The sequence below is a fragment of the Octopus bimaculoides genome, chromosome 8, assembly GCF_046866305.1.
Source record: "Octopus bimaculoides isolate indiv1 chromosome 8, ASM4686630v1, whole genome shotgun sequence".
In the NCBI taxonomy this organism is placed as follows: domain Eukaryota; kingdom Metazoa; phylum Mollusca; class Cephalopoda; order Octopoda; family Octopodidae; genus Octopus; species Octopus bimaculoides.
In genome coordinates, this window is record NC_142935.1 from 98,552,738 (window position 1) to 98,565,237 (window position 12,500).

The 12,500-nt window shown below is 35.9% G+C and overlaps 2 long non-coding RNA genes across 2 annotated transcripts in view; one reads left to right on the forward strand and one right to left on the reverse strand.

The window, feature by feature from the left end:
* LOC128248607 (uncharacterized) overlaps positions 1–7,405 on the reverse strand; it is a 34,128-nt gene extending 26,723 nt beyond the window's left edge. The window contains exon 1 of the long non-coding RNA XR_016242956.1: positions 7,302–7,405. This is a non-coding gene — a long non-coding RNA (uncharacterized LOC128248607). The remainder of the gene's footprint in view (positions 1–7,301) is intronic.
* LOC128248606 (uncharacterized) overlaps positions 1–12,500 on the forward strand; it is an 83,166-nt gene that overhangs the window by 44,059 nt on the left and 26,607 nt on the right. The window lies entirely within an intron of this gene.

A 12,500-nucleotide genomic window follows, 5' to 3' on the forward strand; every position in this document is an offset into this window, starting at 1 on the left:
GCATACCAAATGTCTCAAGGATAGTGTAAACCAGAAACCTAATTAAGGGCCTATTGCTTAGGTGGACATATATATATATATATATATATATATATATATATATATATATATGAATGTTGAATTTACAAGGAAAGATCCCGAGGAACAGTTACAAGGTAGCCAGATATCAGATGAGCGTTCTAGGAATTAGTGGTCACAATTGCATGGGAGTTAATTCCGGTGAGAACTGGGACGTGTTTCGAAGAACATAAGAATAATGGAAAATGGAGACAAAAGTCCAAGATATTATTTAAATCATTTATATCACCATATGACCGACATATTTTTCGATAGATGCATTAGAATAAATCCGAGAGGAAGAATAATGTGGAAAAAATGCATCAATCTCATCAGGGAGGACATAAACAACAGTGTGCACCAATAAGTAATTTTAAAATATGTAAGAAACTATCGAAACATATGTCGGTGATATGGTGATATAATTGATTTAAATATCTTGAGCGCTTGTCTCTATTTTCCATTATTCTGATGTGTGTGTGTGTGGGTATGTATATGTGGGGTGTGTAGTTTGATCCCACCATTATAGTAATTGTAAATAATTACGTATTATTGAAACAATTAATGAAGAATAATTATAAATTTGTTGATAAACGAAGATAAAATACAAGCATCCGATTGCAAAATGCTTTTTACAGAGTAATTCCATCATATCTAGAACAAAAATTGTAAAATATTTTAATTTTAATTTCAAATTAGCAAAATAAGTTTCATAATAATTCTACATATACAAACAGACGTGCATATATACTTGCATATAAACACCGAACATATATATGTGTCTGTGCATGAGCGTGTGTGTTGTGTATATACATTCACACACACATACACACACAGGTACATGTGTGTGTGCGTGAGCGTATGTATGTGTGTGTGTGTGTGTGTGTTTGCGTGTGTTTATGTGTGCGCGTATGCGCGTGCAAGGGAAGTGGGATGGTTCATCTTTGTTCGCTTAGTATGTGGGTTTATTTTTTGATTTGCTTGGATCTTGGCTGGTTTTATTTTGTTGGTCAGTTATTTTTAGCGTTTTGACAGAAAAAAGTCATTCTAAAATTGTTTTTTAACGTAAGCGTGCCCAAACAAGTCAAATGCTTACACAGAACAGATTTTACAGCCACATCATCCAAACCAACCGGGTGAAACCGGGGTTAGCTGCTAGTTCCATATAAACATCGTTTGGCTTGCTTCCCGTTTGCGCACACATTGTAGCACATTTCTCATCTATGCACCATGAATGCACGTTTGTCTCCCAACTATATCTTATAATTTCTTTCTTGTATTTCTGTATGATTTAATCCTGCCTTATTCTCTCAGTATTACGGATTTGATATCATTTTGAATTCTGAATTTCTTACCCTTAAACTTTTGTAAATTTGTAACATTCATATTTATGGATTTTGTATTTCTGCATCCTCTATTTTTCTGTCCTCATAATAATAAACACATCACAACATTTGTATTTATATTGTACTATTTCTATGTTTCTCGTATTTACAACTTCGTAATTTTTCGTTACAGCATTTCTGTACTCCAGGATGTTTGCATTTAGAATTTTTTCTAATTGTTATGCATTTCCATAATGATAATTTTAGCACATTTCCATATTCATAATGTTGGTATCTGATATTCGTCCACCGTTGCACGACTTCAAGAATGCTATTGTACCCAATATATTTAAATGTTCATGTATGTGTGTGCATGTGTGTTCGTTTCTCTTGCAAAAGACTGTATGTCGTGAAAAAATTTTCAAAACTGATGGAGTAAACCGATTGGCGTGGAACGAATAAAGTTACAGGCCTGGATTGCTTTCTCTTCATATATATATATATATTAATTAATGTACATAGTATATAGTTATGAGTTAGTAACAGTTTCATACATTAGATATATTTTCTAGGCAGGTTTTACAAACGCGCGTAAAGTCACCGAACAATCGTCAGGTTGAAGATTGCCTGGAGACACTTGGCGTGTTAATAAAACCGGCCCAGTGGTAGTAGTAGTAGTAGTAGTAGTAGTAGTAGTAGTAGTAGTAGTAGTAGTAGTAGTAGTAGTAGTAGTAGCTATAAAACTTCCTGCTACAGGCACAATGCCTGAAATTTTAGAGGAGACAATAATAGTGAAGACGATGATAACGATGATGATGATGGGGGGGGGTGATCGTGGTGGTGATGATGATGGCGATGGTGATGACGACGATGACGAGAACGACGACGATGACGACGACGACGATGATAAGGAAGAGGGAATACGAGAAGTAAGAAGAGGATGAAGATATACCACCACGAGAGTTAATGGCAATTTCTTGGTTGTGTACAAAAGGTGACATTAATAAGTAAGTTAAGGAAACTGATAGCAAAGGTGTGGTCTTGTACAGCCGTGTCTCTGCATGGTAAACAGGAAAACGAAGTTGCCTACAAAACACGTCTCATAAAATTTCACAGGACGCTCATTAATTCTCATTAATTCTGCACTTTTTTCCAACTCTATGGAAGGCCATAAACACATTCCCATTATAATTCAACCCTGTGTTTTGTTGTTTATATTTTGCTGTAAGATTTTAAAAGACATTTCTTATAAAACCCCAAGAAGGACCTGATTCAGTTGAACTATCATCCAAGATTTTCTAAGCATCTTTTAATCCTGGATTTTATTGTCCAATGAGATTTGAGATTAGTTGGAATGGTTTTAGGGAAATTGGCTGCTCTTTATAATAGATGCAATAACCGTGGAGAGGTATCCGCCATCGTCTTCTTTTCTCTTTGACTTTCCCCTGTCTCCTGTTTCTGAAGAAGAACTTTCCTCGAAACGTAAAACTACCTTTCTTTCCTTCCCTGAACGTCTTATTAATACATTGCATGCACCACGTTCTCGCGTTGTTGTTTTTTTTTCTTGGGTTTGTTCTTCGTTTTTTTTTTTTGTGTGGGGTGGAAATTTACTATATATATATATATATGTACATATGAAGAGCTTGTTTCTGTCAGTCAAGTCCATTCACAAGGTTGTGGTCTGCCCGGAGCTATAGTAAAAAAACATGCATCTAAGGTGCCACGCTGTGGGATTCACTCCGGATGCATGTGTTATGTATTCATCCACAATTTATGTATTACAAACGTAACCGGCACGAAAGGATGAACACTGACAACAGCTATAAACAAATGAAGACGGATAAATAACTATTTCTTATGAAATCGCTTGTCTTCTACGTAATTTTTCTTCTATGTCGGAAGAGGAAAAATGACACTTATGGTCCTATCCAAGGTTTTTTATTCAAAGAGGAGGAGTAAGATATCGTCATATTGGATTCTGTCCCAGTTGCATTAAAAACAGTGGAATCCACTAAATGGTTCCAAGTCCCAGATGGTTGTGTATGAAATCACACACACACACGAAAGCTGATTCAGTCATACTCCAAGGTAGACAAGCTAACAAATTATAAAATGTTCTACTATATCCTTCATAATGTTGTACCACACAACGTCTGTGCAATGACTTTCTTTATAATTCAATAATCAATATCCAAGTCTTCGTCGCTCCTAAAGAAGGAACTTCACCTTGGACTCCTTCCACCGCTGTCTGTCTCTAACCAGTCGTGGCTCCAGTTAGCGGGCGAGATCATCCTACCATCTTGTCTTTGATCGACCACTTGATCTTGTCCATTGTCTGGAGCTTTTAGGTGTTTTCGCTCAATAAACACTCTCAACGGCAGGTCTGGGAAGCAAAACCGCAATCCTACGACCGCGAGTCCGCTGCCCTAACCACTGGGCTATTGCGGCTCCACAGTCATGTACTAAGTTGATGGCATCGACTAACCCCTCCCCTCAAAACTGCTGCCTTCTAATCCTTCGATGATTTTAAGTTCTAATCCTCGGAGTATTTTAAACTCCATATTGCAAACTATTAACCAGCAAAATCCTGTTCTTCACCTATCATAGTATCTCCCAGGAGGACTTCAGATGTGAACTACTTTTAAGTATTGTAACTTTTTACATCCCCATCGAAACAGAAGAATGCTGTGATGTTAGCTGAAGAATTATCAAAGGCAAGATACAACGGACCGACTTCGACTTCAGTTGCAATAATTAAATCCATCTTTGCTAGTTTCACTGTCGCCAAACTTGGAAAGACATCGCGTGACAATTCTGTCACACGTTACTGAACTGGCTCATCCATCATATGTCAGTTGAATTCATCTCCATAGAGATTCGAAATGGCAAGTTGTATAAAGTATCAGCCTTTCCAATTTTCCGTTTGTTTTTTGGGTAAATGCTTTTGCAGTTACTGGGGCTGTGTGGTGCCGCGTGAAGACACGAAACCTTTCGTTTTTCCACATTGAGTGTACCAGAAAGCGATAAATAAAAATGTGTGTGTGTGTGTGTGTGTGTGTGTGAGAGAGAGAGAGAGAGAGAGAGAGAGAGAGTGGGAGAGACAGACAGACAGACAGAGACACAGAGAGAAAGAGAAACACAGAAAGAGAGAGACAGAGAGAGAGAGAGAGAGAGAGAGAGAGAGAGAGAGAGTGATTGATTGATACAGACAAGCGTCAAGGTTTCGCCCTGGCGAGTGAGACACGAACTCGGCTCCAAAATACATTGTCTTCAAAAGATAGAATCGATTTTGAGTCTTATGTGAATTCTACTTTCAAAAGAATCTCCCTCTCTCTTCTTCTTCATCTTCTCTCCTTATAAAGCTATCATTCAAGGGTTAAGTTAGTCAACTTTTACCTTCGTAGAGTCCCGACACACGTTTCGGGTAACACAAAACACGATAGAGTGGAGGAGGTTTTTCCTCTTACTGAACTCTATTGATCTATCTTATTTCTCATTGTGTTGGAAATGTGGTGATGTCTACTCCTAAAGAAACGCTTAGCCACTGCAATATAGCTTCTCTAAGAAACCCCTGAAGCTCTTTGACATCTTTTGAAGAAGTCATTTGCTTCTGTACTTTATTAGATGAACAACGTTTTAGTATTAATATCTCCACAAGGCGTCGAGCTAGCAGAATCGTTTCCGCGCTTAACAGCATTTCATCAGCCTGAGTTCAAATTCCACCGATATCGACTTCGCCTTTCACCCTTTCGGTGTCGATAAATTAAGTATCAGTTGAAGACTGGGGTCGATGTAATCCATTTTCTCCCCTTTTCCGACTTTGCAGGTCTTGTACCAAAAATATTAATACCTACACAAAAAGCGACGGGTTGGCATCGTACAGTGGACAACGTAAATCTAGATACAACATACTGTACATTAGACTGGATGTTCAAGGCTGGATCACTTTTCACTGGAGGTTTATTTAGTCAAGATTGATTTGGGACTTAATGTATTGTTGCTAGCACTATGACATGGCAGTCGGCTACCAAAACTTTTAGAGCATCAAACGAATGCTTTGCAACGACTGCTCCCGTTCTTTGCATTCTGAGATGAATTTATATTCCATGTTTCCGCTGCAGATGATTATAAAGCAGTAATCAAGTACTGGAGTTGATCTTATTTTTTCTTCTCTGTCTATATTGAGGTTTCGTGTAACTCTGTGTAACAGCCCCCCACAGATTCTTTTAGACTCATTGTTGCTGAGGTTTTAAAGTAAATTGGATTGATAGATTTGCATTCATAACGCATTTCTCCATCTATTATATATCGTGCTGGCTAAAATCTTGAGACATTCTGTAGTACAGAAGATTGTTATCTTACCTAGGGTTAATGTATTGTTGTTAGCACTATGAACAGCGGAGATTGAACAGACCTTTGATTAAATGCGTTTCGGCCATGGCAGCCTCGTTTTATTTATTGAGAACTGGATTGCCTAATGGATTTTTCTTCTTTTAAGATAGTAGTGAGGATTTGTGGGAGATTTAGTTCCTATTTCTGGAAATTCGAGCGGCTACTTAGTATTTGTCTTGTTAGAGCGACGTTCAAGTATTTTTAAAAGACGTTAAATAATGTGATTTCAATCGAATATTTAAAATGTTGATTTAATCTTTAGTGTGGAGACTGCGTTTCCTTGAAAAGGTCTAATAATATCAAAACGTGTTCAGATTTGTCTCCCTTAGCAACCAAAGAACAGAATCCTCCTCCCACAACCTCATATCTCAATTTCATTTCGTTTGGAAGAATTGTCAAAATATTATGGTAAACAATGAGTCTGCTGGAAGAGACTGCCATGAAGCAAGTGGATCATTTATAAGAAATCAATAACTACATAAAATATTGGTGGTTTATAGTCTGATAGCAGACTCCATTGATTAATGATTCCCCGAGTGATTTACGAGGAATCCTAGAGTTCTGTGAGGTGATGGAACGTTGAAGAAAATTCTATAAAAATATATTTCCGAAAATAAAAAAAAAAAGAAACTTGTTAGAATCAAAACAATAAGTTCTTTTATTGTCTTTTTTATAATTCTCTTTTACTCTTTTACTTGTTTCAGTCATTTGACTGCGGCCATGCTGGAGCACCGCCTTTTAGTCGAGCAAGTCGACCCTAGGACTCATATTTTTATTTTTTAGAAGTTGGGTACTTATTCTATCAGTTTCTTTTTGCCGAACTGCTAAGTTATGATGACATAAACACACCAACATCGGTTGTCAAGCGACGGTGGGTGGGGGACGAAACACAGACACAAAGACAAACACACACACATATATATATATGTATATATCCGACGGGCTTCTTTCAGTTTCCGTGTACCAAATCCACTCACAAGGCTTTGGTCGGCCCGAGGCTATAGTAGAAGACACTTGGCCAAGGTGCCACACAGTGGGGCTGAACCCGGAACCATGTGGTTGGAAAAGCAAGCTACTTATTTCTTTATTGCCCACAAGGGGCTAAACATAGACGGGACAAACAAGGACAGACAAAGGGATTAAGTCGATTACATCGACCCAGTGCAACTGGTACTTAATTTATCGACCCCGAAAGGATGAAAGGCAAAGTCGACCTCGGCGGAATTTGAACTCAGAACGTAGCGGCAGACGAAATACCGCTAAGCATTTCGCCCGGCGTGCTAACGTTTCTGCCTCGCCTCCTTACCACACAGCCACTCCTGCGCCTATATATATATATATGTGTGTGTGTGTGTGTGTGTGTGTGTGTGTGTGTGTGTGTGTGTGTGTGTGTGTGTGTGTGTGTGTGTGTGTGTGTGTGTGTGTGTGTACACAGTCAATTAATGTTACTGAAAGACATTCCAAGTGTAAAGGTTAATGTAAGAACCGGCAGACATAGTTGAATGGAAAACTACAACTTCCACTCACCTTTCGCTGACGACGTAATTTCTCTCTTCCACGTACACGGAAGGTTTTAGCAGAAGCCCGTTCGGTAACAAAATGACAGTTAAGAGACTACATATATTGTTGTATATAAATATTATGTATGTATGTAATTGTGTATGTATGTATAAGTATAATATTCATGGAATTTTATATTTGTATGTATGTGTATGTGTGTGCGTGAACGAGAGGAGAAGAGAGAGAGAGAGAGAGAGAAAGAGAGAGAGAGAGAGAGAGAGAGAGAGAGAGAGAGAGAGAGAGAGAGAGAGATATGAGGTTTGTTATTTCCTTCTCAGTATTGTTCTATACCTGTTTCTTTTGTTCTTTTGTGTCTTTGCATCAATTTTTCCTCAACGGAAACCTTCTCACTTTTATTCCATTATTTTCTACATATTTTACAATGTTTTAATAACTTCATCTCATATCGCCGAACATTGCACTTTCCTTACATTTCAATTACAATTGTTCATATACCAAATTTAAAATTTAAATTATATCTCCGCTCTTAATTGAATTGTAGATGGTTTATTTTTTTAAAGTATTTTTTTTTAACAATTTTCACAGAACAAAATATCGAGGTCATAACAACGAAATCTACATATTATGTAATCTCTTCAAAATACGCTAAGGTTTATACACACACACAGCCATGTATATCACACACACACACACACAAACATATACGCACACATACATGCATTCACGTATAATCAATATTTTGTGTAAATCTACCTAAGAAACTTTTCGACAAAACTTTATGAAAATTTCTTTAGAAGGCTGACTTCTACGTATGTTATAGATTAATGTATTTGGTATATTCTCATTGAGTGGTGAGTGCAGACCAGTTGTTCTTTATTTTTCTGGTAGTTGATTAAGCTGTATTTATTTCAAGCGAAATATTGTCTAAAAACATAATATATAATTTGACGTGTGTGTGTGTGTGTGTGTGTGTGTGTGTGTGTGTGTGTGTGTGTGTGTTAAAAAATAATTCTATAAACGTAATAAATAATCTTTTATTATCGACGAAAGATTCTCATAAATCTGTAGAATGGTCAGAGCAGAGTATTTCGCTGTCTCTTAAACAATAACAATGATTCCTGGTCGTGGAATATGTTTTGGGAGAAAAATGCAATGGATTGAATTGTCTGGTATTTATTTTATTGGCCCCGTCAGGGGGAATGGAAAAATTGATGAGATTAGAACCGGCAACGGTTGCACGAAATTTGAGAGCCATTTGACTGATCTTTCTAGCAGGCCACGTAGCTTCTTAAAGTGTCTGTCGTTTGTTCTTGCAAATTAATTTCGAAGATGTCGATGCCGTGACAGAAACAATGAAGTTCTCAACTCAATCCCTGATTATATTTCCCTTGCTACTGATAGTTAAAAACTCCCTACCATGCTGACATCGCATTTTAATCTTCCTTAACTAAATAAAAAATTGTTTCTGTTGTTAATACGTCATGTGTTTAACTTAATTCATTTGAAAAATAAACAAACATAATCGCAGGAAGGCTGTGTGGTGAGAGGTTTGCTTCCTAACCACATGGTTCCCGGTTCAATTCCACTACGTGGCACCTTGGACAAGTGTCCTCTATCATAGCCTGTGACTGTAGTAGACCAAAGCTTTGTGAGTAGATTTGGTAGCTAGAAACTGAAAGAAGCCCATATTATTTTTTAAATTGTAATTTTTAGAAAAGATCTTCATAATTCTTCAGTCAAAAGAGTCTACTTCGGTGAAGATGATATAATCAGGGCTGGTCGGGTAACGGAGAGCTTACGGTGCTTCTATGATGAAATATGAGTGTTTAGAACAAGAACCTTGACAGAGAATTCTTTCAGTTGTACAACGGCTGCATGGTTTTGTTTTAATCTGATTACATATTTCAACTTTTCAGGGTTTCGGTTTTAGATGAATGGCCATAAACATTTATTTTCGTTCCGGGATGTGTGAAGCTAGTAATATAATGTTGGGTTTGATGGAGTTCTAAACATCTGAATATCTGCAGTGTATTTAACTTTAAATTTCAATGTCAATCTAATGGAGGGTTTTTGATGTTATTCGTCATCACCGTGCAACAACCTACCAAACAGCGTTCAAGATTTCACTATAAGCTGCATCGCAATAGACGTTAGCAATATTGAATGCCGGGAAAACACTGCTGTTCAATAATTACTACGCCAAGTAGTAATTATCGAACATAATTGACATTAGTTTGGAGTTATAGGACAATGCAAATATAGATAATCCCGTAGGATTATACGTCTTAGATATACTTCCTAAGAAACGTATTATCATATTCTGTGGCCCATAGAAGAACGACCGATTATGCATAAATAAAAGCATTGATGACTTGATCATAGACAAATTAAGGAGGGACATTATCCAGACTTTTCGGTGTTGAGGCACCGATAGTCACTAACCTAACTATTTTTGGATTCTAGTTGTTTCGCCAGATTTAACAACAAACCTACACGATCTGTTTAGAAAACTAAATCAAATGTTCTCTTACCCGTGCGTTGATGACAGTGCAAAGTGTCTAAGAATCTCATCGACAATATTAGCAGAACAATGTTTAATATTTTCTTGAATATGAGATTAGTTCAGTTCTATATTTCAGAGATGAGGAATTATGTACATTATTTACGTTATTTACATTTGACGGATATTTGTCCTCATCTTGTTTGTTGTTAACACAACGCTTCGGCTGATATACCCTCCAGCCTTCATCAGGTGTCCTGGGGGAATTATGAACCTGGGTTCTCATTCCTAAAGTATATTTCCGATGGCCTTATCATTATTATTATTATTATTATTATTATTATTATCATCATCATCATCATTATTATTATTATTATTATTATTATTATTATTATTATTATTATTATTATTATTATTATTATTATTATTATTGTTGTTGTTGTTGTTGTTGTTATTATTATCTGCTATAATTATTAACATCTGCTATAAGCTGTACGAGTAAGCGATAAACGGTTTTGAAATCAAGAGTGCCGGACTTGTAGCAGTCACCGAATATATACATAGACACAAACAGAGATACATACATACATACTTATTATAATGTATAAAGGAAGAAGTCAAATGGAGTTTTAAATTCACAACAGCTGTTTCGGCAGCATTTTATTGATACATTCTTAGATTACATCGTAGCAACATCCTGCCATCACCAGGTAAACTTTAAACAAATAAACAGGTAAGGTGGGAACAGAAAATGCCCCCTTCACCAGCTACCATTATATATATATATATATATATATATATATATATATATATATATATATATATATATATAGTTAATTAAAAAACAGTTAAATGAAAAAGGACAAGAAGAAAAAACAACGTGAAGACGTAGTACATGCAAAGTATTAATGAGACGTCAGAAGAGGAAAGAGTGTTTTATGTTTCGAGGAAAGCTCTTCTTCGGCAGCAGGAGAAATAGGAAAGTCCAAAAGAAGAGGAAAGACAAAATCGCCAACAATCCACAAGTATATATATATATATATATATATATATATATATATATATATATATATATATAAATAAAAGATAATAAGAGTGAAAAAACTACAGAAGGCTTGTGTTACATGGTTAAAGTATATATTTAAAGTATGTCAGAAAAATGTTAGAAAGATGTTAGAAAAATGTTATAAAATCTTTTTGGTATATAAACATTGTATTTTGAGAAATAACCGGTTTCGTGTTGTCTTTTCAAATTTCTCTACTTCATTGTGTCGTGTTCGTTCCAGTCTGAGAAAGAAGAGTTCTAGATAGGGGGAGGTAATTAGGGATTTCTTCCGGTATAGGGGAGATAATCGGAATCTAGGAGGTGGTTATATATACCCACACACATATACACACATGCACGCAGATCTATGTATGTATGTGTATATATATCTCAAGTTGGGCTCAAATTTGCTATCATTGAAAGTACGAGAAAAAAACTTTAGCAACGAAATTTTCATCTGTTGACTGAGCAAAGAATTTTGGAGAAATTGCTATTTTAAAATGTCCGAATGAAGGACAGATATATTTTCCATTTTCCCTTTATTTATATATTTATTTATTTATCTATTTTTAACATCTTGAAAGTTTCGAAATTTGTTTTCATCGCCGATAGTAGAGTTATCTCCCATTGAACAAGAAACCGTCGGATGATCCACATTGGTGCAGTTAAAGTCTGGGTGAGATTATGCGGGAATATACACACGTGTATGAAGGTTTGTGTGTACGTGAGTGTGCGAATACAGATAAACGGTTGACTACATGTGTATGTGTGAGTGTGTGCGTGTGTGTGTCTCAGTGTATTTAAAAGTATATTATGCACAGAAATAATCAGTGAGCATGTATAAATGCGTGGGTGTTAATTAATTTCGGTGTATTTATATATTAATTACCTCAGAACAAATGAAACACTAAATATAGTAATAATAATGTGTATCAATTTCTGCTTAATGTTTGCCTTATATTAATTAAATTGCAAATATATTTATTTCTTTTTATTGTAGTTATCTATTAATTAAGTACTACTAATAACAAATCAACTAAAACAGCGAAATGAATTAATAATTTTCTAACAAGTAGCTAATCACATTTGAATATAAATAAAGCACAGAATCTGAACACACACTTAATTCTATTAAATATGAATATTTATTTACATATTCCATATATTTATTAGCATAATTTATGCGTAATATATGTATGAATTGAATATCATACGCATTACGTATACAAATACATTAATAAATGTATTGATTGACTAATGTATTTATATACAAATACCAATTTACGAGTGTGTGCGTTTGTATGTGTGTGTGTATGTGTGCATGTGTTGTATGTGTGAGGATGTATGCGTTCCCATAGTTCGACTAGATTGTTGAAGCTAAATATATAACAAATATTTACGATTATTCACCTCACCCGGTTAACAGCCAATTTTTTTATTCTGCATAATAGGACAGCGACCTCCATATACAGACAGACATACTGACTGGCTGACAGACAATATACATTAACGACGGAGGCAGTATTACTACTGAACGGTGGAACAGACTATACTGCAGTAGACAGCCAGAGATAAACCTTCATATTCGCTTTTGGTACAAAATGCACTCTTGTTTATATCGTCAGCAGGGATATAAGCCCCCGCTATCCCCAGCGCCGAG